Source organism: Arachis ipaensis, chromosome B8 (assembly GCF_059453495.1).
Source record: "Arachis ipaensis isolate K30076 ecotype BB chromosome B8, ASM5945349v1, whole genome shotgun sequence".
In the NCBI taxonomy this organism is placed as follows: Eukaryota; Viridiplantae; Streptophyta; class Magnoliopsida; order Fabales; family Fabaceae; genus Arachis; species Arachis ipaensis.
In genome coordinates, this window is record NC_142443.1 from 93,625,434 (window position 1) to 93,646,768 (window position 21,335).

At 38.0% G+C, this 21,335-nt stretch overlaps 1 non-coding gene across 1 annotated transcript; it reads right to left on the minus strand.

Moving 5' to 3' along the window:
* Positions 1–1,877: 1,877 nt before the first annotated feature.
* Positions 1,878–1,985, minus strand: LOC148548857 (small nucleolar RNA R71). Its single transcript, XR_015897263.1, has one exon. It is a non-coding gene; the product is annotated as a small nucleolar RNA R71 (small nucleolar RNA).
* Positions 1,986–21,335: the final 19,350 nt, after the last annotated feature.

Consider the following 21,335-nt stretch of genomic DNA (forward strand, 5'->3'; position numbering starts at 1 on the left):
TTTGTCTTCAACAGAGGCAGTCCGGTCTCCATCTCAGCGTCTAGCAAGATCCTTTTTTCCGTTCGTCGTTCTTTTTTCCAGTAAGTCAACCTTAGATTTCATTTACCTTGAAGCATTTTTCATTAATTATCTTGTGATTTCTGTGATTTTCTTTGAATTTCATAGAAGTATCTTGTGATTGTACCTCATATATGGGCCTCTGTTTGTTTTTTAATAATGTAGTAGCTAGAAGAAACTGGGATTAAATGTTTTTCAAAGTGTTCTTGCATATTTTTCTTGTTTTGATTCATAATTTTTATGTCTTGTGTCTTTTTTTTGTGTTTTTCTCTTTCTTCATTAAAAATTCAAAAAAAAAATATCTTTCCCTTATTCTCTCATAAATTTTTGAAAATTTGGTTTGATTTAGTCAAAAAGTTTTTGAAATTTAATTGTTTCTTATGAGTCAAGTCAAATTTTTAATTTAAAAATTCTATCTTTATCAAATCTTTTTCAAAAATCAAATCTTTTTCATTTTTCTTTTATGATTTTCGAAAATTTCAAAATGATTTTCAAAAATCTTTTTCTTATTTTTGTTTCATATTTTCGAATTCATTGCTAACTTTTAATATTTTGATTCAAAAATCTCACGTTGTTACTTGCCTATCAAGAAAGGTTCATTCTTTAAATTTTAAAATCCTATCTTTTAGTTTCTTGTTAATCATGTAATCAAATTTAATTTTCAAAAATCAAATCTTTTTAATTTCCTTTTTAAATCTTTTTTAAATTAAATTTCAATCATATCTTTTTCAATTTCATTCATATCTTTTTCAAACTTAATTTCAAAATCTTTTCTAACTTCTTATCTTTTCAAAATTGATTTTCAAAAATTTTTCAATTAACTACTTGACATTTTGTTTGATTTTAAAAGTTTTCTATTTCAATCATATCTTTTTCAAAACCACCTAACTACTTCTCTCTCTCCAATTTTCGAAAATTACTAACCCCTTTTTCAAAATTCCTTTTTAATTAACTAATTGTGTTAAAATTTAATTTAATTTAATTTCGTTTTTCTTCTTAAAATTTTCGAATTTTAATTTCAATTTTAAATTAAAAACAAAAATATTTTTATTTTATTTTATTTAATTTTCGAATTCTTCCCTCACTCATCTCCTTCTGATTTTTTTATTTATCTACTAACACTTCTCTTCTTCTCAAAAATTCGAACCTACTCTTCTCCTCTGTGTTCAAATTTTTATCTTTTCTTTCTTCTATTCTTCTCTTCTTATACTCACATAAGGAATCTCTATACTATGACATAGAGGATTTCATATTTTCTTTTCAGTTCTCTTCTTTTTTATATGAGCAGGAACAAGGATAAGAACATTCTTGTTGAAGCCGATCCTGAACCTAAAAGGACTCTGAAGAGGAAGCTAAGGGAAGCTAAAGCACAACTCTCTGGAGAAAATCTGATAGAAATTTTCGAAAAAGAAGGAGACATGGCCGAAAATAATAATAATGGTGGAGATGCAAGGAAGATGCTTGGTGAATTTACTGCACCAAATTCCAACTTACATGGAAGAAGCATCTCAATCCCTGCCATTGGAGCAAACAATTTTGAGCTAAAGCCTCAATTAGTTTCTCTGATGCAACAGAATTGCAAGTTTCATGGACTTCCATCAGAAGATCCTTTTCAGTTCTTAACTGAATTCTTGCAAATCTGTGATACTGTTAAGACCAATGGGGTTGATTCTGAGGTCTACAGGCTTATGCTTTTCTCGTTTGCTGTAAGAGACAGAGCTAGAATATGGTTGGACTCTCAACCTAAAGATAGCCTGAACGCTTGGGATAAGCTGGTCACGGCTTTCTTAGCCAAGTTCTTTCCTCCTCAAAAGCTTAGCAAGCTTAGAGTGGATGTTCAAACCTTCAAACAAAAAGAAGATGAATCCCTCTATGAAGCATGGGAGAGATAAAAGCAACTGACCAAAAAGTGTCCTTCTGACATGCTTTCAGAATGGACCATCCTGGATATATTCTATGATGGTCTGTCTGAATTATTTAAGATGTTATTGGACCATTCTGCAGGTGGATCCATTCACCTAAAGAAAACACCTACAGAAGCTCAGGAACTCATTGACATGGTTACAAATAACCAGTTCGTGTACACTTCTGAAAGGAATTCTGTGAGTAATGGGGTGCCTCAGAGGAAGGGAGTTCTTGAAATTGATACTCTAAATGCCATATTGGCTCAGAATAAAATATTGACTCAGCAAGTCAATATGATTTCTCAGAGTCTGAATGGGTTGCAAACCACATCCAACAGTACTAAAGAGGCATCTTCTGAAGAAGAAGCTTATGATCCTGAGAACCCTGCAATAGCAGAGGTGAATTACATGGGTGAACCTTACGGAAACACCTATAATGCCTCATGGAGAAATCATCCAAATTTCTCATGGAAGGATCAACAAAAGCCTCAACAAGGCTTTAATAATGGTGGAAGAAACAGGTTTAGCAATAGCAAGCCTTTTCCATCATCCACTCAGCAACAGACAGAGAATTCTGAGCAGAATCCATCTAGCTTAGCAAATATAGTCTCTGATCTATCTAAGGCCACTCTAAGTTTCATGAATGAAACAAGGTCCTCCATTAGAAATTTGGAGGCACAAGTGGGCCAGATGAGTAAAAGAGTCACTGAAACTCCTCCTAGTACTCTCCCAAGCAATATAGAAGAGAATCCAAAAAGAGAGCGCAAGGCCATAACCTTACTTGGTGTGGCCGAACCCAGAAAGGAGGAGGAGGACGTGAATCCTAGTGAGGAAGACCTCCTGGGACGTTCACTGACCAATAAGGAGTTTCCCTTTGAGGAACCAAAGGAATCTGAGGCTCATACAAAGACCATAGAGATTCCATTCAACCTGCTTCTGCCCTTCATGAGCTCTGATGAGTATTCTTCCTCTGAAGAGGATGAAGACATTACTGAAGAGCAAGTTGCTAAGTACCTTGGTGCAATCATGAAGCTGAATGCCAAATTATTTGGTAATGAGTCTTGGGAAGATGAACCTTCCTTGCTCACCAATGAACTATGTGCATTGATAAGGCAGACATTGCCTCAGAAGAAATCGGATCCCGGAAAGTTCTTCATACCTTGTACCATAGGCACCATGACCTTTGAGAAGGCTCTGTGTGACCTTGGGTCAGGGATAAACCTCATGCCACTCTCTGTAATGGAGAAACTTGGGATCTTTGAGGTACAAGCTGCCAGAATCTCATTAGAGATGGCAGACAACTCAAGAAAACAGGCTTATGGACTAGTAGAGGACGTGTAAGTAAAGATTGAAGGCCTTTACATCCCTGCTGATTTCATAATCCTAGACACTGAGAAGGATGAGGATGAATCCATCATCCTTGGAAGACCCTTCCTAACCACAGCAAGAGCTGTGATTGATGTGGACAGAGGAGAGTTAGTCCTTCAACTGAATGAGGACTACCTTGTATTTAAAACCCAAGGTTCTCCTTCTGTAACCATGGAGAGTCAACCAAAGCCCCCACAGTCAAACTCTAAGTTTGGTGTTGGGAGGCCACAACCAAACTCTAAGTTTGGTATTGAACCCCCACATTCAAACTCTAAGTTTGGTGTTGGAAGGTCCCAACAATGCTCTGAACATCTGTGAGGCTCCATGAGAGCTCACTGTCAAGCTATTGACATTAAAGAAGTGCTTGTTGGGAGGCAACCCAATATTATTTAATTATATCTATTTATTTTCCATTGCTATTTTATGTTTTCTTTAGGTTGATGATCATGTGAAGTCATAAAACCTACTGAAAAATCAAAAAACAGAACGAAAAACAGCATTAAAAATAGCTCACCCTGGAGGAAGAACTTACTGGCGTTTAAACGCCAGTAATAAGCATCAAACTGGCGTTTAACGCCAGAAAGAAGCATCAAACTGGCATTTAACGCCAGAAAGAAGCATCAAGCTAGCGTTAAACGCCAGAACAGAGCATGAAATTGGCGTTAAACACCAGAAACAAGCAGCAAGTTGGCGTTTAACGCCAGACATGCATACTAAGGGTGTTTTGCACGCCGAATTAGAGCAGGGATGCTAAGTCCTTGACCCCACTAGATCTGTGGACCCCACAGGATCCCACCTACCCCACCTTTTCTTCTCTCCTCTTCACACCTTTTCATAACTCTCGTCCCTAAATACCCTTCACCAATAACCTCCATACCTCTTCCCCAAATACCCTTAACCACTCACATCCATCCACTCTTCCCCATAAACCCCACCTACCTCCAAAATTCAAATTCTTTTCCCTCCCAAACCCAACCCTAATGGCCGAAACCTACCCTCCCCCCACCCCTATATAAATCCCTCAACACTACTCCATTTTCACACATTACAACCACCACTCCTTTTCCTTGGCCGTATACACCTTCTCCCTCCATCTCCTCCATTTTCTTCTTCTTCTACTATTTTCTTTCTTCTTTTGCTCGAGGACGAGCAAACCTTTTAAGTTTGGTGTGGTAAAAGCATTGCTTTTTGTTTTTCCATAACCATCAATGGCACCTAAGGCCAGAGAAACCTCAAGAAAAAGCAAAGGGAAGGCAATTACTTCCACTTCTGAGTCATAGGAGATGAAGAGATTCATCTCAAAGGTCCATCAAGACCACTTCTATTAAGTTGTGGCCAATAAAAAGGTGATCTCTGAGGTCCCTTTTAAGCTCAAAAAGAGCGAATATCCGGAGATCCGACAAGAGATTAAAAGAAGAGGATGGGAAGTTCTCTCTAATCCTATTCAACAAGTCGGGATCTTAATGGTTCAAGAGTTTTATGGAAACGCATGGATCACTAGGAACCATGTTCAAAGTATGAACCCGAATCCAAAGAATTGGCTTACCATGGTTCGGGGGTGATAAACCCCAATTTTATGGTTTATCTTGTGCTTAATTTGGGGAATTTTATCACCTTTCTCACATTTATTCAATGAAATAGCATGGTTTTGCAATTCTCCCCTGATTTGTGCTTAAATGTGAAAACATGCTTTTTAGGCCCTAAAATTGGTAATTTTAACTCACTTTAATTCCATTCGATGCCTTGATATATTTTTTGAGTGATTTCATGTTCATAAGGCAAGTATTGGATGGAAGAAGTGAGGAGAAAAGCATGCAAAGTGGGAGAACTCATGAAGAAATGAAGGAACCGTAAAGTTGTCAAGCCCGACCTCTTTGCACTCAATCAACCATAACTTGAGCTATAGAGTTCCAAATGAGGCGGTTCTAGTTGCGTTGGAAAGATAACATCCGGGGCTTCAAAATGATATAAAATTTGTCATATGTTACTTCGCGTTCAGGGGCGCGCACGCGCCATGTATGTGTGCGCGCCGATGCTGTCCGTGGCCCACTAAAGAGAAATCGCCCCCAGCAATTTCTGAAGCATTTTGGGCCCAATCCAACTCATTTCTGATGCTATTGAACCCAAGGATTGGAGGGGGAATGAACCAAGTAATAATAATTTAGTTTTCATCATGTTTTAGGCTAGAATTCTAGAGAGAGAAGCTCTCCCTTCTCTCTAGAATTTAAGGTAGTTTAGGTTTAATTTTCTTAAATCCACTTTCAATTCTTGTTTTGATTTAGTTTTCTCTTGTTAATTTCTTGTTATTACATCTTAATCTTCTTAGTTTCTCTTAATCATTTCCTTTAATTTGTTGCTTTTATGTTCATGAACCTTGTTGGATCTCAATTTTCTTTAATGCAATTTTTATGCTTCCATGTTATTTTATGTTGATCTTAGTTGCTATTATTGATTTCTTGCTTATGTTGGTCATGGGTTCCTTTAATTCTTACATTTTATGATGTTTACTTTTCTTGCACACTAAGTGTTTGATAAAATGTTTCTTCTAGTTTTTGAGTAGTTCTCTTGACTTTTGGCCTAGGCTAAGGGAATTGAGTGATCTTGAGTCATTGGGTCTCAATGATTTGGTGATTTGAGAACCCTTGGTGATCAATTTGATACTCATTGATGCTAACCCACAACTATTCTAATTAGTAGGTAGGTTGGGACTTATGGGTTGATGTGATCAAGCCTATTTGACGTACTTCAAGCCTAGGAGTAGATATTACGTACTTAAGGCTTTGGAAGTAGACTTAATAGGTTGGCCTCTCATAATTATCAATATATGGTTTGTTGACAAGGATGGTGATCTCAATTACCTATGTCTAGCCAAGAGTTCTTTCTATTTTTTTTATTAGTTCTTGTTATTTACTTTCTTGTCATTTAATTTTTCTTGCCATTTATTTTCTTGCAAAAATATAAAACCAACCCTTCGTGAGACGACCCGGAGTTCAAATACTTCGGTTAATTCTTATTTGGGGTTTGTTATTTGTGACAACCAAATTTAATTTGATGTGAGAGTTGTTTGTTGGTTTGGAGCTATGCTTACAACGATATTCTTCTTTCTATAAGAGAAATTCCTAACCGACAACAATTTTTGTGTCAAATTAATGGTGCCTTTGCCGGGGAGTTGCAATGGTGTTACATTATTGGCTATTGTGAATATGTTTGTCTTTTGCTTGTTTGTTAGTTTTTTTTAGTCTTAGGACTTGTTGCTTATTTTTGTTAGCTTTTGTTTTTTATTTTCTCTTATGAATTCTCATCCTCACTTTGGCTATGAGTTTGACTCAAATTATGTTGTAAGGAATGGGAACTACAATGAGGATGTGCATCAAGGATGGAACAATCAAAGGTGGGAGGAGCCTCAAAGGATTGATCACCCTTCTTGGCAACAACAACCTCCGGATTCTTATGGGTATAACTCTAATCCTAATGAATATCAATCTAATGGATGTGGTGACCCTTATTGTGATTGTCAACAACCACCACCACATGCCTATGAACCACCCCCTCAACATGACTTTGAACCACCTTACTCACAAGCCCCCTACCACCAAACACCTCATTATGACCCTAATTCTTATCCACCATAGCAACCACCTTGTGAACCATATGAACCATACATGGAACCACCACCATTCCAACACAATTACTCTCAAGAACCACCTCAATATACACCACCTCCATACCCTTACCAAGATGAACCAACTTCCGATTATGAACCTTTCCTCCCAAACAATGAACTTTCTCTCCCACCATCACCTCCCGATGAAGCCCCCATGCAAGAACTAGGAGATCTTAACTCTCAATTCCAAAGGCAACAAGAGGTGATGGAAAGGAAGTTTAAGGAGCTTGGAGCCAAGATGGCTATCCTAGTGGAAGTCGTTAGCAATATGACCTCCTCCCAACTAAGCAATCAAGGAACTCCCATTGTTGAATGTGGAGTAGTAATCAAGGAGCATAGTGAGGGAGTGAGTTTAGAGCTTCAAGGTGTAGAGGAAGGAGTGAAACAAGGATTGCCACAAGGGGAGGAAGTCAAGATAATTGAGCCGAAAGAAGTGGTTGAAGCCTTTGAAGAGGTTGACCAAGAGATGGATTCAATCATTGAAGAATTCTTATGTACAACTGAATCCCCTCCAATTGGGTTTAACATAGAGGGTAAGGAAGAAGATACCTCACCTCCCATACCCTTGGTAAGCAATGAAGAAGGGATTGAATTGGAAGGAAGCCACCAAGAGGAGGAGGTTGAGCAAGAAGCAAGCTCCACCATTGAAGATGATTCCACACCAACTAATGAGTCTTTTGGAATTGATGAATCTCCCTCATTGTGTTATGAAATTAATGACAAGGAAGACCGTGCACAACCTCCAACACATGGTTTGAGCAATGAAGGGTGCATAAAAGAAGTTGGTGAGCAAGGAATTGAAATTGAAAAAGCTTGCAAAGAGGTGGAAGATGCAAAGAAAGAGCACAAGGGAATGGATCTCACATTGGCTACGTGTGGGGAGGTCCCCCTTTCTAAGTCACCATCCTACACAACATTCAAGTGGGTAAAATTCTTATCTCTAATCTTTACTTTCCCACTTGAATATGGTTTGATTGAAAATGATGGTCAGTTTAGAGCTCTTTGTGGAGTTAAGAGTAGGAGAGAGTTGTGTGGTGGTTGGACACGTCACTCTAAGTTCATAATGGTTGCATGCTCGAAGTTGAATAGCAATGGTTGGTGTAGAACCAAATTGCATGGGTCTAGGAAGTTGTTTGGAGGCTTCTTTGAGAATTCTAAGGCTAAATCACGCAATTGGAATTGTGATGAGCAACTTGAAGATGGGTGTCAAATCAAAGTGTGGGATCCCGAATCGCACAAGGAAAATCAAATTTGGGAGCTCATGGTTTGTGAAGAACTCCATCAAAGTTTGAAGATATTAAAATTGAAGAATGGAGCTTATTGGAGACTCAAGCATTGGTGGATGTTCAAGGATAACTTCAAGCACAAGCCACCTTAAGAGGAGCTCCCCATAAGTCCAACTTAAGGACTTAAACTAAAAGTGCTAGGTGGGAGACACCCCACCATGGTAAACTCTTCCCACTCTCTTTTAGATTTGGTTAATAAGTGATTCAAGTTGCCATTATAGGTAGTTTTCTTCTTTTCTATACTCTTATACATTTTGTTTCGATAAAAGGTTGCAGTAGTGTGTTTTGATTAGTTTAGATTGTTGTTAAAGTAGGTTGCTTGAAGTACAAGTTTTATTTGTTTTGTCTTTGAAAATTTTTCAAAAAGTTAAAGATTTTTGTTAAATTTGAATTTTGGTTACTTTAGAATGTTTATAGGTTAGGAGAGTGTTAAATTCTGTTTTTTGCTTCTTAAAAAAAAGAAAGAAAAGAAAAAAAAAGCGGGCATCGGTGCCCAAGCGCGCAGTGCGCGCGCGCGCCGATGTGGTTTCACAACTCCTAATACTAAAACCCGAGAGTTGTACCTACTTTATGCCTACTTTGTGCCAGGCGATCCACGCATAAGCACGCATGGTGCGCGCGCGCCGATTGTCCCTGTCGCATCCGTGCCCAAGCACGCATGGCGCATATGCGCGGATTTGCACCATGTTTTTCTCCTTTCTCCTTTCTCCTTCTTTCTTCTTTCCTTCTTCTTTCTTTCTAATTTTTTTCTTTCTTCTTCCTCTCTTGGAAATTTTTTTCTTTCTTTTAAAAAAAAATAATAACAATAAAAAATAATTAAAAAAAATTTAAAAAAAATAATAATAAAAATTTTTTTTTCTCTTTTCTTCCATTTTTTTTATTGTATTTCCTTGTTTTCATTCATTGCATTTTAATTTTATTTTTGTAACTTATTTTCCCTTTTATTTTCCAAGTTTCTTATTTTAATAATGGTGTTGAATTCTTATATTCAATTGTTGAGAATTACTTAGTTAATCTTGGTGCTTTGTGACTTGTTTGGCATTAATCGTAATACTTGCTCTACACACAAGATTAGTTCTTTAGTTCCTCCTGACTCATGATCTCTTGTTTTTGTACCTCATCATCATTGAGTTAGGATGGGAGAAAATACTCTCATGCTTATCATTAATCTTGTTTGTGTCAATTATTGATTAAGTTTGATGCATCATGCTCTTCATGTCATTTCCCTGTGCTTTGACTTTACTCTTGCATCAAGTATTAGTTGATATGCCCTTAGCTTATATTGTTTTCTCACTTATATGTTGTAGCTACTATGTATTTGAGAACCGTACTTGTATTTGGCATTAGCCCCCGCCTATGTTCTATTTGCTTTGATATCTTTGTTATAGGCTTAATTATCCTTCTTTCTCTTTCCTTTTCGGTTGGCCACAAAGAAGGAAAGGAATGGAAAAGCTTCTAAATAGGGCAACGAACAAACTCACCCGCACAACCTTTTGAAGGAGCTCATCAATTGTAGCAACCATCCACCTTGCTTTTCTTTGCATGCACCGAGGACGATGCAAATTTCTAAGTGTGGGGAGGTCGTCCGACCGACCTCCATGGGTAACAACTTCCTTTTTCAATACCAATTTTTAATTTTTGTCTTTGTTAGATTAGTTGTTGCATTGCATGATAGATTGCATGTTAGTTAAAATTTGTACATATTTTTACCACTTTCTTTTTATGTTAGGACTACTTGGTTAGGGTGATGATTTCTTTTCCAAGAAAAATTATTTTTAAAGCACCCTACCAATTCGAAAAAAATTCTCTTGTTGAACTTGCTTAAAGAATTTATTTTGGAACATGATTTTTGAGCTAAGAACACAAGTATGTGAGTTTTGAGCCCAATTGTGTGGTTACATCTTATAACCATTTATTTTCATTCTTGTGTGTATTATTCTCTTTCTATGATTGTAATCTTTGATTTGTTTGATTCTTTATGTCCATTATTCCATGTATATATGCATTTATATGATTGAGACCATCATTTCATTTAGCTCACTTACCCAAATAGCCTACCTTTCATCAACCATTGTTAGCCAATTTTGAGCCTATTTAATCCCTTTTGTTCTTAATGTTAGCACATCACTACCCTTAAGTGAAAAACAATAAATATCCTAATTTGGATCTTTGATTAACTTAGGCTAGTGAGGGTGTGTATCATTTGAGTATGGGAAACTTGGGATATTGGTTGAGGTAAAAGTGTAGTTTTTATTTTTGTTAAAAATATTGGGAATTGGGTACATATTCATGCACTATATGTAAAACCGTATGCATTGATACATTTGTATATACTTTAAAAAAAACATATAATATATATATATATATATATAAAATATAGAAAAAAAGAAAAAAAATGCAAAAAAAAGGGGACAAAAATGCCCAAAGTAAAGTTCAATAAAAATCAATGCATATGGAATGTTAATTAAAGAGAATGCATGAGTATGTGAAAAAGTGGAAATCGTGGGTAGCTAGGTTGTGTATTAAAATTATATAGGTTGTTATATGTGTTTCGTGAGAGCTTAGGCTAATCAAAAATACAAATTTCAAGCTCACTTGACCATATGCATCCCTACCTTTACCCTAGCCCCATTATAACCTATGAATAAGTCCTCATGATGAATGTATGCATGCATTGAATAATTGTTGATTGTTAGAAGAAAAACAAATCTTGGAAAGCATGATTAGAGGAGAATTGAGTGAATCAACCCTATACACTTGAGCGACTAGAGCGGATACACATCCGGTGAGGGTTCGATGCTCAATTCCTTGTTCCCGGCTTTCATGAGCTTTCTTCTTGCAAGTCTATTTGAACTTTATTTTGATAATTGAATTGGTAGGATTTATGAATCGTCATATGACCTTTGCCCTACTTGTTCATACATGTTCTTGGAGATTGATTTACTTTTAACCAAGTAGGTAGAATCATTTTTGCATTCAGCTGCATTCATATAGATAGGTGCATATAGTTTCTTTGCATTGAATAAATGTTCATACCCCGTTCCTTATCCTTCTTTATTCTTAGCATGAGGACATGCTTAGTTTAAGTGTGGGGAGATTTGATAAACCCCAATTTTATGGTTTATCTTGTGCTTAATTTGGGGAATTTTATTACCTTTTCTCACATTTATTCAATGAAATAGCATGGTTTTGCAATTCTCCCTTGATTTGTGCTTAAATGTGAAAATATGCTTTTTAGGCCCTAAAATTGGTAATTTTAACTCACTTTTATTCCATTCGATACCTTGATATATTTGAAAGGCAAGTATTGGATGGAAGAAGTGAGGAGAAAAGCATGCAAAGTGGGAGAACTCATGAAGAAATGAAGGAACCGTAAAGCTGTCAAGCCCGACCTCTTCGCACTCAATCGACCATAACTTGAGCTATAGAGTTCCAAATGAGGCGGTTCCAGTTGCGTTGGAAAGCTAACATCCGGGGCTTTGTAATTGTATAAAATTTACTATATGTTACTTCGCGTTCCGGGGCGCGCACGTGCCATGTACGCATGCGCGTCGATGCTATCCGTGGCCCGCCACTAAAGAGAAATCGCCCCCAGCGATTTTTGAAGCATTTTGGGCCCAATCTAACTTATTTCTGATGCTATTGAACCCAAGGATTGGAGGGGGAATGAACCAAGTAATAATAATTTAGTTTTCATCATGTTTTAGGCTAGAATTCTAGAGAGAGAAGCTCTCCCTTCTCTCTAGAATTTAGGGTAGTTTAGATTTAATTTTCTTAAATCCACTTTCAATTCTTGTTTTGATTTAGTTTTCTCTTGTTAATTTCTTGTTATTACATCTTAATCTTCTTAGTTTCTCTTAATCATTTCCTTTAATTTGTTGCTTTTGTGTTCATGAACCTTGTTGGATCTCAATTTTCTTTAATGCAATTTTTATGTTTCCATGTTCTTTTCTGTTAATCTTAGTTGCTATTATTGATTTCTTGCTTATGTTGGTCATGGGTTCCTTTAATTCTTACATTTTATGATGTTTACTTTTCTTGCACACTAAGTGTTTGATAAAATGTTTCTTCTAGTTTTTGAGTAGTTCTCTTGACTCTTGGCCTAGGCTGCTAAGGGAATTGAGTGATCTTGAGTCATTGGGTCTCAATGATTTGGTGATTTGAGAACCCTTGGTGATCAAATTGATACTCATTGACGCCAACCCACTACTAATCTAATTAGTAGGTAGGTTGGGACTTATGGGTTGATGTGATCAAGCCTATTTGACGTAGTTCAAGCCTAGGAGTAGATATTACGTACTTAAGGCTTTGGAAGTAGACTTAATAGGTTGGCCTCTCATAATTATCAATATATGGTTTGTTAACAAGCATGCTGATCTCAATTACCTATGTCTAGCCAAGATTTCTTTCCATTTCTTTTATTAGTTCTTGTTATTTACTTTCTTGTCATTTAATTTTTCTTGCCATTTATTTTCTTGCAAAAATATAAAACCAACCCCCCTTACCCCCTTCATAGCCAATAATTGAGCACTTCATTACAATTCCTTGTGAGACGACCCGGAGTTCAAATACTTCTGTTAATTCTTATTTGGGGTTTGTTATTTGTGACAACCAAATTTAATTTGATGTGAGAGTTGTTTGTTGGTTTGGAGCTATGCTTACAACGAAATTCTTCTTTCTATAAGAGAAATTCCTAACCGACAACAATTTTTGTGTCAGGGAGAAATACTTAGATTTCAGTCCGAAAAATATAAGGTTGGCATTCAACTTGCCAATGATGCAAGAAAACGCACGCCCCTACACTAGAAGGGTCAACTTTGATCAAAGGTTGGACCAAGTCCTCATGGACATATGTGTGGAAGGAGCTCAATGGAAAGTTGACTCAAGAGGCAAGCCGGTTCAATTGAGAAGACCAGACCTTAAGCCTGTCGCTAGAGGATGGTTGGAGTTCATCCAACGCTCAATTATTCCTACTAGCAACCGGTCTGAAGTTACTATAGACCGGGCCATCATGATCCATAGTATCATGATTGGGGAGGAAGTAGAAGTTCATGAGATCATACCTCAAGAACTCTACAAGGTGGCTGACAAGTCCTCCACTTTGGCAAGGTTAGCCTTTCCTCACCTCATTTGCCACCTCTGCAATTCGGCTGGAATTAACATAGAGGGAGACATCCTCATTGAAGAGGACAAGCCCATCACTAAGAAAAGGATGGAGCAAACAAGAGATCATGGACCTCAACAAGAACACGAGGAAATTCCTCACCATGCAATCTCTGAGATGCCTCAAGGGATGCACTTCCCTCCACAAAACTATTGGGAGCAAATCAACACCTCCCTAGGAGAATTAAGTTCCAACATGGGACAACTAAGGATAGAACACCAAGAGCACTCCATCATTCTCCATGAGATTAGAGAAGATCAAAGAGCTATGAGGGAAGAGCAACAAAGACAAGGAAGAGACATAGAGGAGCTCAAGAGCACCATTGGTTCTTCAAGAATAGGAAGATGCCACCCTCACTAAGGTGGACCCGTTCCTTAATCTTCTTGCTCTTATATTCCTGTTTTTCGTTTACTATGCTCTATGTTTATTTATGTTTGTGTCTTATTACATGATCATTAGTATTTAAGTGTCTATGTCTTAAAGCTATGAATGTCCTATGAATCCATCACCTTTCTTAAATGAAAAATGCTTTAATTACAAAAGAATAAGAAGTACATGAATTTTGAATTCATCCTTGAAATTAGTTTAATTATTTTGATGTGGTGACAATACTTTTTGTTTTCTGAATGAATACTTGAACAGTGCATATGTCTTTTGATATTGTTACTTATGAATGTTAAATATGTTGGCTCTTGAAAGAATGATGAAAAGGAGAAATGTTATTGATAATCTGAAAAATCATAAAATTGATTCTTGAAGCAAGAAAAAGCAGTGAATACAAAAGCTTGCGAAAAAAAAAGAAGAAAAAAAGAGAAAGAGAAAGAAAAAGCAAGCAGAAAAAGCCAAAAGCTCTTTAAACCAAAAGGCAAGAGCAAAAAGCCAATAGCCCTTAAAACCAAAAGGCAAGGGTAAAAAGGATCCAAGGCTTTGAGCGTTAATAGATAGGAGGGCCTAAAGGAATAAAATCCTGGCCTAAGCGGCTAAACCAAGCTGTCTCAAACCATGTGCTTGTGGCGTGAAGGTGTCAAGTGAAAACTTGAGACTGAGCGGTTAAAGTCAATGTCCAAAGCAAAAAGAAAAGTGTGCTTAAGAACCCTGGACACCTCTAATTGGGGACTCTAGCAAAGCTGAGTCACAATCTGAAAAGGTTCACCCAGTTATGTGTTTGTGACATTTATGTATCCGATGGTAATACTGGAAAACAAAGTGCTTAGGGCCACGGCCAAGACTCATAAAGTAGCTGTGTTCAAGAATCAACATGTTGAACTAGGAGACTCAATAGCACTATCTGAATTCTGAGTTCCTATAGATGCCAATCACTCTAAACTTCAAGGGATAAAGTGAGATGCCAAAACTGTTCAGAGGCAAAAAGCTACTAGTCCCACTCATCTGATTGGAGCTAAGTTTTATTGATATTTTGGAATTTATAGTATATTCTCTTCTTTTTATCCTATTTGATTTTCAGTTGCTTGGGGGCAAGCAACAATTTAAGTTTGGTGTTGTGATGAGCGGATAATTTATACGCTTTTTGGCATTGTTTTTAGATAGTTTTTAGTATGATTTAGTTAGTTTTTAGTATATTTTTATTAGTTTTTAAATAAAAATCACATTTCTGGACTTTACTATGAGTTTGTGTCTTTTTTTTGTGATTTCAGGTAATTTCTGGCTGAAATTGAGGGACTTGAGCAAAAATCAGATTCAGAGGCTGAAGAAGGACTGCAGATGCTATTGGATTCTGACCTCCCTGCACTCAAAGTGGATTTTATGGAGCTACATGATTCCAAATGGCACACTCTCAATTGCACTGGAAAGTAGACATCCAGGGCTTTCCAGCAAAATATAATAGTCCATACTTTGCCCGAGTTTAGATGATGCAAACTGGCGTTCAACGCCAACTCTCTACCCTATTCTGGAGTTAAACGACAGAAACAGGTTGCAAAGCAGAGTTAAACGCCAGAAACAAGTTACAAACTGGTGTTTAACTCTAGGTAAGACCTCTACACATGAAAGCTTTAATGCTCAGCCCAAGCACGCACCAAGTGGGTCCGGAAGTTGATTTCTGCATCATTTACTTATTTCTGTAACCCTAGTAACTAGTTTAGTATAAATAGAACTTTTTACTATTGTGTTAGTCACCTTTTGATCATCTTTAGATCATTTTCTACATGTTTAGGAGGCTGGCCATTTGGCCATGCCTGGACCTTGTTCTTATGTATTTTCAACGGTAGAGTTTCTACACACCATAGATTAAGGTGTGGAGCTCTGTTGTTCCTCATGAATTAATGCAAAGTACTATTATTTTTCTATTCAATTCAAGCCTATTTCTTCTCTAAGATATTCATTCACACACAAGAACATGATGAATGTGATGATTATGTGACGCTCATCACCATTCTCACCTATGAACGCGTGCCTGACAACCACTTCCATTCTACATGCAAACAATCTTGAATGTGTATCTCTTAGTCTCCTGATCATGAGATCAGAGTCTTCGTGGTATAGGCTAGAATTATTGGCGGCCATTCTTGAGATCCAGAAAGTCTAAACCTTGTCTGTGGTATTCCGAGTAGGATCTGGGAAGGGATGGTTGTGACGAGCTTCAAACTCGCGAGTACTGGGCGTAGTGACAGACGCAAAAGGATTACTGAATCCTATTCCAGTATGATCGAGAACCGACAGATGATTAGCCGTGCGGTGACAGTGCATTTTGGACCATTTTTACTGAGAGGACGGGATGTAGCCATTGACAACGGTGATGCCCAACATACAGCTTGCCATAGAAAGGAGTATGAAGGATTGGATGAAAGCAGTAGGAAAGCAAAGATTCAGAAGGAACTAAGCAACTCCATACGCTTATCTGAAATTCTCACCAATGAATTACATAAGTATCTCTATCTTTATTTTATATTTTATTTTTCTTTTAATTATCAAATCTCCATAACCAATTGAATCCGCCTGACTGAGATATACAAGGTGACCATATCTTGCTTCAAGCCGACAATCTCTGTGGGATCGACCCTTACTCTCGTAAGGTTTATTACTTGGACGACCCAGTGCACTTGTTGGTTAGTTGTGCAAAGTTGTGAAAAAGAACTAAGAATATGAACGTGCGCATTAAGTTTTTGGCACCGTTACCAAGGAATGAACGATCACGATTTCGTGCACCAGTTATACCTGGGCGCTCCAGTGTATTTATAGTAATGCTTGATGATCTTCCTTTAAGATAAGAGGGTTATCTTATCTTATCTTTTGTGGAGAACATCTTTATCTTTTGTTGAATCGCCTTCTGGTGAGCGGTGATCCTCTCTTTTGGGCCTGCTTGGGCTTCTATGGTGATTTGGCCGAGCTCTTTAGGGAGAGGTCGGTGACTACCAACCTTTACAAGAGGTCGGTCACTTTGTCTTCGTCCAACCCAGACCTACTAGCTCGGTCCAGGGTATGAACAATGCCCCTGCTTGAGCTCGAACCTTTCCATGAGTTCGTGCTTTCTGAGCCTCGATCTCTTTGGGGAAGTCGTGCTTAAGCATCTTTTTCCAGTCTGCTCCTCCTTTCGCCAGTTTTACATTATTTTTAAATACGAAGCATTGTTTATCTTTGCTCCTTTATTGCTGCATTTGTTCCTCAAGGGGGTTACCTCCTTGGGAATACGAACACGCTATTTAATGCCTTTTAATAGGGCTTTTAACTCCCTTTGCTGTTCCATTCCCTCGCTTAATTTTTAAATTGAAAGGGTTTAGACTTTTGCTTTCAGTTTCTTCCTTCCCTCCTGTTCCGTTTACTCAGTGAAAAGAAGCTTCCTTTCGGTCATCTTCTGACTGCCCCAGCACTCCAAGATTGTTTCTTTCTTGGATTTTTGGATTTTTCGTCTCTTAGTGGAGTTTGTTCATGGCTTGCTGCTTGCTCGCTCGTCTTCTTCTGCAGGTTAGTGCTTTTGCTTCACGCCTTTTGTTTTACGTATTTTATTTTGTCGCCCTCCTTTGCGCTTTACTCCTGCATGTTTTCTTTTTGTACAAAGTTTTGATCTTTGCGAAGCTTCTTTTTTGAAAAAGGTTGAAGCTTTCTGGTGATTTTTGTATTCCTTTATTTCTTCAAAGTTGCGATTCTTTTATTTCTATTTGCTTCAGAAATGTAGGTGCTTAGGTTTCTGTCACTAACTCCCGATGTTTACTTGTTTGAGAAGTCTAGGGTTTTGTTGTATTTTGCGACATTTCTCTTACTGTGTTCTGTTTGTTACCTCCAAAGGGTGCCCCCTGGGCTTTTGGTGTTGATTTCTTTGCTTTATGTGAACCCTGGGGGTGTCCTTTTGCTGCCATACTTGTTGCTTGTTGGTTGTTTTTTCCTTTACTATTGCTATCCGAGTTGTTTGGTAGTGACCATTTATATTTTGTTGCTGTAGGTGTAGTTACTATATGTCTTCTCATAGGAATATTGTCGAGATGTCCACAAAGGTCCCTACTGGTATGACCGATTGGTTAGATTCTATAGTCCTGATGTGTGTTACTATAGCCGACTCTGAGTACTGTGAGAGGCTTAGGAGGTTTCATAGGGATTGTAGTAGTAGGGATGACGAGAAGAATTATGAACTGGTATCGCCCGATCCTGAGGAGAGAGTTAGTTTCCCTCCTTTAGTTCAGGCAGAGCGTCCTTTTTTCTATGCTTCTGACTACTTCTTTACCCAGTTCGGTATTACCCTTCCTTTTACTGAATTTGAGACCGAACTCTTGTGGAACTGCAATGTGGCCCCTTCACAGCTTCACCCGAACTCTTGGGCTTTTATGAAGATTTTCCAGCTATTTTGCCAAGAGCTGGGTGTCCGACCTACGCTATCTCTTTTTCTCTTTTTGTTTGTGCTGACTAAACCTGGGGCGACCAATAAGAAAGCTTCTTGGATCTCCTTTTGAGCTACCCAGGGTAGAAAAGTGTTTTCCATGTTTGATGACTCCTTTCTGAACTTTAAGAATTATTATTTCAAAGTCCGAGCTGTTGAGGGTGCTCGCCCCTTCTTCCTGGATGAAAACGATGAGCCGACCTTTCCTTTATAGTGGCAGAAAGATCCCGTAGTTCTTAAGTATCCCTGAGAAAGTTTAGATGAGGTCGAGCAGGCTTTTGTGGGTGTTTTTAGAGGAGCATTGGGGGGAGCCTCCTCATCTGGACACCAAAAAATTCTTAGGGGATCCCACTCTTCTCCGTTCTGAGCTAGGTAGTGTTAGATCTTATCCTTCATATTAGTTTTCTTTTATTGATTGTGATCTCGTCGTTATTTATTGTATGAATGTTTTTTGCTGGCTTCTTTTCAGAGATGGTGTCTTCCTCCGATTCTATGAAGATGTTTCGTAAAGCCAAGAAGGCAGTTGCTGCTTAGAACTTGTCCAAGAAGACGTCGGGGGAGAGTTCTTCTCAATTGCCTCCGAAGAAGCCAGCCTCTAATCCCCAGGAGCCGAGGAAGGTCATCCCGACCCTAGAGTCTGGACGGTTCCTACTGATCCCCCTTTTTCGACCTCTGGCGCTTCCTCTTCCCCTACATCAGCTAGTCCTTGATAAACCACTATTTTATGGTTTATCTTGTACTCAATTGAGTGGTTTTTATTAACTCTTTACCCACTTATTCATACTATTTGCATGGTTTTATATTTCCTTCCTAATTATGTGTTTAGATTGAAAACATGCTTCTTTGATCTTATATTTGCTTATTATTAATCCTCTCTTATTACCATTAGATGCCTTGATATGTGTGTTACGTGTTTTTATATATTATAAGGCATGAATGGCTTGGAGGATGGGAAGAAAGCATGCAAAAGTGGAAAGAATGCAAGAAGTTGGAGAAATTGCTAAGCTGTCCAGCCTGACCTCTCTGCACTCAAACGGCTATAACTTTAGCTACAGAGGTCCAAATGACGCGGTTCCAGTTGCGTTGGAAAGCTAACGTCTGGGACTTCGATTTGATATATAATATGTTGTAGTTTCCCTGATGCTAGGCGACGCGACCGCGTGATCCATGCGGCCACGTCACAGTGACGAAAATACAGCGTGGCAAAATTCGGAACCAGCGAATTCTGGACTGTTTCTGACCCAGTTTGCGGTCCAGAAAACACAGATTAGAGGCTATAAAGTGAGGGACTACATCCATTCATGAGAAGGCTTACATAATTCACAATTTTAGGAGTAGATGTAGTTTTTAGAGAGAGAGGTTCTCTCCTCTCTCTTAGGATTAGGATTTAGGATTTCTCTTAGTTTTAGGAGTAGCTCTCAATCCCAGGTTCTTTATTTTTATTTATTTTTCTAATTTAATTTATGAACTCTTCCATGTTACATTTGATATCTTTATTAGTGCTAATTTGAGGTATTTTCAGATCTATGATTGCTTTCCTTTATTTAAATAATTTAGATTTTTCCCTTTTGGCTTTGGTTGATTTATTGGTAACGCTTGAACTGTCAAATAAAGCAGTGGTTGAAATTGGGAGTTGCTCCAATAACTCTAGTCTTTCCATAGGAATTGACTAGGACCTGAGGATTAAGCTAATTAATCAACTTGATTTACCTTCATAGTTAGAGGTTAACAAAGTGGGATTAAAACCCAATTCTCATCGTAATTGATAAGGATAGGACTTCCAATTCTCCATACCTTGCCAAGTGATTTTATTGTTATTATTTTATTTTACTGTCATTCAATATATTCCCGCCTTACCTCCTAATAAACCCCAATTTACAACTCATAACCAATAATAAGAACATACCTCCCTGCAATTCCTTGAGAAGACGACCCGAGGTTTAAATACTCGGTTATCAATTTCAAAGGAGTTTGTTACTTGTGACAACCAAAACGTTTGTACGAAGGGATTTTTGTTAGTTTAGAGACTATATCTACAACGCGACTGTTTTTATGACATTCTTTACTGGCAAAAATCCTAACGTCAGTCCTCCTCTCAAGAAGCAAAAGATTGTTGGGTCTGATAATTTGAATGACAAAGAGTTCGATGGTGTAGCCTTTGCCACAGAATTGATTGCTCCTCATGGTAAAGCTCCTTTGGATGATGTCTCCATCCTGCATCATCTCGATTTTATATCCAGCAACAACATTCGGATGGCCTATCTCAGTGCAGCTTTATCTCGGGTTATCCAGGAGTCCCCTGTCCATGCTACCATGGCCTTTTTGGAGGATGCCAAGGCTGAATATGATAGGGTGAAGGGTCTGAAGGATGAGCTGGATGCTAAGGTTGCTAAATTGGAGATTGATGTAGAGAAGGAAAAGTTTCGTGCTACTACGGCGGAGGCAACTGCTAACCTGGCTGGGGAGACGGCTAAAAAATACAAAGAGAGCTATACTCAAACTTATGGCGAGCTGTTAGAAACTAAGGAGAGACTCCAATCTACTCAGGACGATTATGTGATAGCATGGAAACTTGTCTCTCAACTATTTTCGTTCGGCAAGTATACCGAATTGTCGTCAAGTAAAAACTCACAATAGAGTGAGGTCGAATCCCATAGGGATTGATTGGTCAAGCAACTTTAATTAGAGGAATGTTCTAGTTGAGCGAAGCAGAATTTGGTTTGAGAGTTGCAGGAAATTAAATGGCGGGAAAGTAAATAGCAGAAAATGTAAATGCTGGAAGTAAAGAGCTGAAAGTAAATGACGGAAAATAAATTGCAGAATTGTAAATGGGAATGGGGAAGATGCTCATGAAAGTAAATTGCAGAAATTAAAGAGAATGGGTAAGATCAGAAATGGGGATTCATTGGGCTTAGGAGATGTTGCATTCTCCGGATCAAGTTCATTTTCATCTCTTCCTCAATCAATGCATTCATTGATCTCCTTGGCAATCTTAAGTGATCGAATTCCAATTCCTTAGTAATTCAATCTCTCAAATCTTGATCAATAGCCAATTCCTTGGTCA